Raw genomic sequence first — 6006 nt, 5'->3', positions numbered from 1 at the left:
AATGTCTAAGGCATCAAGAACCTCAGAGTTCACAAGTCTACCACTTTGCTGACATTCACTACACTTTTCCAAACCATCATCTTGGCCTATGGACACAGACATGAGAGACATGGATGCAGATTTTGGAAAGTTTCAACATATTTATATGGCAGAGACGTGTTTTGCGCCTTCTATCAGGAGTGCGAAAAATGTAGTCCGTGTCATTGACTTTGCTCATATATGGACCCATATATGAGCTCTTGCCAGTCTCCAGACAATATTTCTGCATCATCGCCTTTATGGTCTGATGTCATCTTTCTAGTGCGCCTTGTGACTGGGGATGGTAAGGGCTGGAAGGGATATGTTTGATATCAAGTGACTGTAAAGTCTGCTTAAACAGTTTTGACTGAAAATTGCTGCCTTGGTCGGTTTAAATAATTCTGGGCAGACCAAATGTTGAAAAAGTCCCAAGCAGAGCCATAGTTATGGTGGGAGCAGGGATTTTCCTGAGAGGAATGGCTTCAGGAAAACGGGTTGCAGCACACATGATTGTCAAGAGGAAATGATTACCTGGTTTTGTTCTAGGTAGAGGACCCACACAGTCCACCAAGACACGCTCGAAAGGCTCACCAACTACTGGGATGGGTTTAAGGGGAACAGGTGGCACTGTCTGATTAGGTTTACCCACAATTTGGCAAACCTGACATGTTTTGCAGAACTTGGCAACGTCTTTCTTCAGACCTGGCCAGAAAAAGTGCTGAAGAACGCGGTCATAAGTTTTAGTGATTCCTAAATGACCTGACCATGGTTTGCATGCGAAAGCTCCAATATGCCACCATGGTATCCTAAGCAGTAACCCATCCTCAAGATAAAACCTGTGTGCCTTTTTATTGTTTGTTATCTCGCTTACCTCTTTAAAACACTTAGCGAGTGTCTCATCCTTTTCCTGATGGCTCAAACACTCATGTGAGACTGACAAAGGAAGAACCTCAGACAGAGTAGTCAGACCCTGCTCATCAACTGCTGATTTAGAAGGGCTAGCAGCTAGCCCTCTGCCCTCAGTTAGAACAGACCCAAGAACAGTCTCACTAAGTTCACTTCCTCCAGCTTACGAGCTTGCGACCTCGTAAGGACACTGACAGAAAACACATCAGGGTGGGATTTCAACAGCTCATCCTCTTCTGGGATGCAGCTGGGTTTATCTAACACTTCAGGGACAGGGAGCACCTTATCCCCAGCAATATCATTTCCCATTATAAACTCAACACCCCGAATAGGAAATGTGTTTCTCACTGCAACCTTGAAGAAACCAGAGGCTAACTTAGACTGTACATGAACATAATGCAACGGTGCTGGTATGTAGGCCATCCCAATACCTTGCACTATTGTGCTTGCGTTACAGGATGACTCATCACTGACTGGTAAAACGTTGGCCAGCAGAAATGATTGTGAGCCACCCTTGTCCCTCAGTATTCTTACGGGCTTCTGATCCCCAGGAAACCCTGTTAAGGAGATAAAACCATCAAAAATGAAGGAGGAAGCAAAACAGAATATATTCACACAGGACACAGAACTATCACAATAAAACGGGAAACCAGTGATTCAAGCACAGGCGTGGACAGACTGAATATAAGGAACAGAGCGAGCAAGAGATACGACTGGGAAACAGATTAATAAACATGGAGACAGAACTAAACCTACACATGAAACGCTAAACATGTAAGGTACAGGAACAAAACCTAAAAACTAGAAATCACAAACAACTAAAGAACACAGGAAGCTAGAAACACAAATGACTAAACCCTAGAAAACACTAGGGTGTAACACAAAGCATATTAATCAAAGGAGCTTGCAAAGAAAAGCGTCTGGACTTCTTTAAGTTACTTGAAGACGTTTCACCTCTCATCCGAGAAGCTTCTTCAGTTCTAAGGTCAAATGGTGGAGAGTCCCAGATATAAACCTAGTGGGAGTTTCCCCCCACAGAGGGACAAAAGGAACCCCTGATGATCCTCTAATCGCCTGAGCCAAGGTGTGAAACTGGGTGTGGGTCCCAATCAGCCAGAGTTTCGGGTGAGTTCATTGTGAAACCTGGCCCCACCTTATCATGCGAATTCTTAAAGAAGTCCAGACGCTTTTCTTTGCAAGCTCCTTTGACTACAATGACCTGGATGACTGAGAACCTTCACAGACACAAAGCATATTAAACAATCAAAACATAACCACTGGGTCACCAGACCAAGGACCATGACAGAACCACCCCCTTAACCCTTAAGGGACGGCTTCCAGACGTCCCTAACAAAACACAAACTCCAACCCACCTCGGGTGGGGGGTCCACGGCAGACAGCTCAGGACAGGAGGCAAAGAAACAAAACTGTTCAGGGGGCCGACCAGGAGGTCAACAGTAGTGATGTGTTGGTAGCGAACGAAACAGCTCTTAGAGCCGAATCTTTAAAGTGAACGACACGAGCTGGCTCCTTATTGGGAGCCGTGTTTTTTGTTTTCTTTCTCTCACCCTCTCTCTTGCACTTTTTTTCCGCTTCACTCCGCACGCAAGCCTTTTGCTTTGCACTGGGAAGAGGGGGAGGGGCGGTAGTTACACTCGCAGTAGCACAGGAACAGAGCCGGAGGGAGAGAGAGAGCCAGAGCCAGGGACAACAACGTCGCATTAGAAAGGTATAGTAATCATCCACAACTATTTTCAGTTGCGGATGATAAAGGATTCAGAAAGTTTATTCATGCAGGCCCATATGACAGAGAATGTGCATCTTCTTTTTGTTTTCATATTTTAATTTATATTTAATTGTGTTATGGTTTGCAGTGTTTTGTGTTGTTTCACTTTAAATTTGTTTAAAAGGAAAAAGCTGAAAATTTAAATAGTTAAAAGTTGAAATGTGAATAGTTGGTTTTTGTATTATACTCAAGTCAAGTTGGCTTTATTGTCACTTCAACCATATACAGTTTAACAGTACACAGTGAGGCGAAACAACGTTCCTCCAGGAACCAAGGTGCTACATGTGCAAACAAGAGCAGCAAGTGACAGTGTGACAAAAAAAACCCCCCAAAAAAACCCCCAAAAAAAACCCCACAACGTAACATAATAATAAGGTTTTGTGATGATGAGTTGAGGTAGTGGAGGAACAGTAAACATTCCTTAGTGTAGCAGCAAAAATTAGGAAGTGCAGAAGTTAGTGCAGAAAGTCCAGTAATAATATTGTGCAAAAGAGCATTTACAGGTTGGTGTGTACGATGGTTTGGTGGTGTAGGTCAGTGTGTTTGCGCTTGTGTTGATTAGTCAGTCCAGACTCAATGTTTTGAGGTAGTTGAGTTAAGCTGAGTGATAATGTTAGTGTGTGTGTGTGTGTGTGTGTGTGTGTGTGTGTGTGTGTGTGTGTGTGTGTGTGTGTCAGTCAGTCCCTTTTTGCTGAGGAGACGGATGGCTTGTGGAAAAAAAGCTGTTGCACAGTCTGGATGTGTGTGCCCGAATGCTTCGGTACCTTTTTCCAGATGGCAGGAGTGTGAAGAGTGTGTGAGAGGGGTGTGTCCGATCAGCCACAATGCTGGTGGCTTTGCGAATGCATCGTGTGGTGTAGATGTCCTCAATAGAGGGGAGAGAGACCCCAATGATCTTCTCTGCTGTTCCCACTATCCGCTGTAGGGTCTTGCGGTCTGATATGGCACAGTTCCCAAACCAGACAGTGATGCAGCTGCTCAGGATGCTCTCAATAGTTCCTCTATAGAAGGTGGTCAGGATCGGTGGTGGAAGTCGAGCCTTTTTCAGTCTTCTCAGAAAGAAGAGACGCTGTTGGGCTTTCTTGTGCAGGGAGCTGGTGTTGAGGGACCAGCCGAGGTCCTTTTCCAGGTGGACGCCCAGGAATTTGGTGCTGTCGACGATCTCCACAGAGGAGCCGTTGATGCTCAGCGGTGAGTGGTCGCCTCGTGTCCTCCTAAAGTCAACAACCATCTCTTTTGTCTTGTCAACATTCAGAGACAGGTTGTTGTCTTTACACCAGTCCATTAGTCTCTGCACTTCCTCTCTGTACGCTGACTCGTCGTTCTTGCTAATGAGACCCACCACGGTCGTGTCATCAGCGAACTTAATGATGTGATTTGAACTGTGTGTTGCTACACAGTCATGAGTCAGCAGTGTGAACAGCAGAGGACTGAGCACACAGCCTTGTGGGGCCCCAGTGCTCAGTGTGGTGGTGCTGGAGGTGCAGTTCCCGATCCGTACTGACTGAGGCCTTCTGGTCAGAAAGTCCAGGATCCAGTTGCAGAGGGAGGTGTTCAGGCCCAACAGGCTCAGCTTTCCGATCAGTTGTTGGGGGATGATCGTGTTGAATGCTGAGCTGAAATCTATGTACAGCATTCGGACGTGTGAGTCCTTCTTGTCCAAGTGTGTCAGGGCAAGATGGAGTGCAGTGGAGATCGCGTCGTCCGTTGAGCGGTTATGGCGGTATGCAAATTGCAGTGGGTCCAGTGAGGGGGGCAGCAGGGTCTTGATGTGTCTCATGACGAGCCGTTCGAAGCACTTCATGATGGTGGGTGTAAGTGCAACAGGACGGTAGTCGTTGAGACAGGACACAGAAGACTTCTTGGGCACGGGGACGACGGTGGTGGTCTTGAGGCACGTGGGAACGACGGCACTGCTCAGAGAGATGTTGAAGATGTCGGTGAGAATATCTGCCAGCTGATCAGCACATTCTCTGAGCACTCTGCCTGGGATGTTGTCTGGTCCAGCAGCTTTACGTGGATTGACTCTGCGTAGAGTTTTCCTCACCTCAGCTGTAGTGAGACACAGGACCTGGTCGTTCGGAGGAGGGGTGGTCTTCCTCGCCGCCACGTCGTCCTGCCTGTTAGTGATGGCTTGTAAGCCCTGCCACATGCGCCGTGTGTCGCCGCTGTCCTTGAAGTGGTTGTGGATTCTCTGGGCGTGTGCGCGCTTCGCCTCTCTGATGGCCTCTCTGATGGATTTATTTATTACATTTTATGTGGAGTGAATAAATAAAAGTATATTTTCGGTGGCCCCTAGAGACAAAACACGTAAAAACTCCAAAACACGTAAAAACTCCATAGCACGTATAAACTCCAAAACACGTACAAAACACAATGGAAGTGCTCCAGGATGCTAGGGGGCAGTGTTGAACTTTTGTTACCTAGTGGCTACACAAGCCAGGAAGTACCAACGACTGGATTTGGTGTGTGGTCCGGTCGTTAAGTCTGACGTCACTAGCCGTGTCTGGGCCTAAACTCCGCTGTAGGTCTATATATCAAACGATCACTATGGCATTACTGAGAGTTGAAAAACTGTCTAAAGTCTTTCATCTTTAATAAAATGATCAGCGTTCTGCTCTACCAGGTGTAACAATTGAGTTTAACATCGAGGCATTCATGAAAACGGAATTTATGACATTTAACGGAGTTAGAAGTTAGCAGGAAGTTAGCTCGCTAGCTTCTATCTAAATACAATATAGCATGTCCTGACTGCAGGGTTTTGGAAACAAATTAAAACGTACAGCTCTGTTATCACTTCCAGCATAAATGAAGACAGAAAACTAAACAGCAGTGACGTTTGTAGGGTTACTGAAGTTGGGCTAGCTGCTATATAATGATGTGCTACGTGACCGCTAGCGACACAGCTATGTTAGCATAATATAAACAAGCTAACTTTTTTTCCACTCGATAAAAGTTACCGTGAGTGTTCTCGGTGGTCAGGAACAAATGTAATCGCATGGCAGGATGCTGTAAAAGGACCAAACTTCAGCCAGGAGAACAACTGAGATAATCCATCCACAATACGAGGTTAGTCATTCATATACTGCTGCATGGGCTGGGCTGTAGTTACATCCTAAGGTTTTAAAAACTGAGCTTAAATAAATGATTAGCGGTAATAAAAGCCGAGGGAGGTCAACAGTGATCACTGACTGTTTTAGGAGCTTTTTGAGATTAAATAGAAGAAAATACAAAACATTAAACATGTTAACAACACAAAAGCCATATTAAACGCAGACTACTTTAGGCCCGGAAGT

This window comes from Rhamphochromis longiceps, linkage group LG19 (genome assembly GCF_057381845.1).
Source record: "Rhamphochromis longiceps isolate RC_006_pf linkage group LG19, R_longiceps_female_GT1.1, whole genome shotgun sequence".
In the NCBI taxonomy this organism is placed as follows: Eukaryota; Metazoa; Chordata; class Actinopteri; order Cichliformes; family Cichlidae; genus Rhamphochromis; species Rhamphochromis longiceps.
This window is presented reverse-complemented; position numbering follows the sequence as displayed.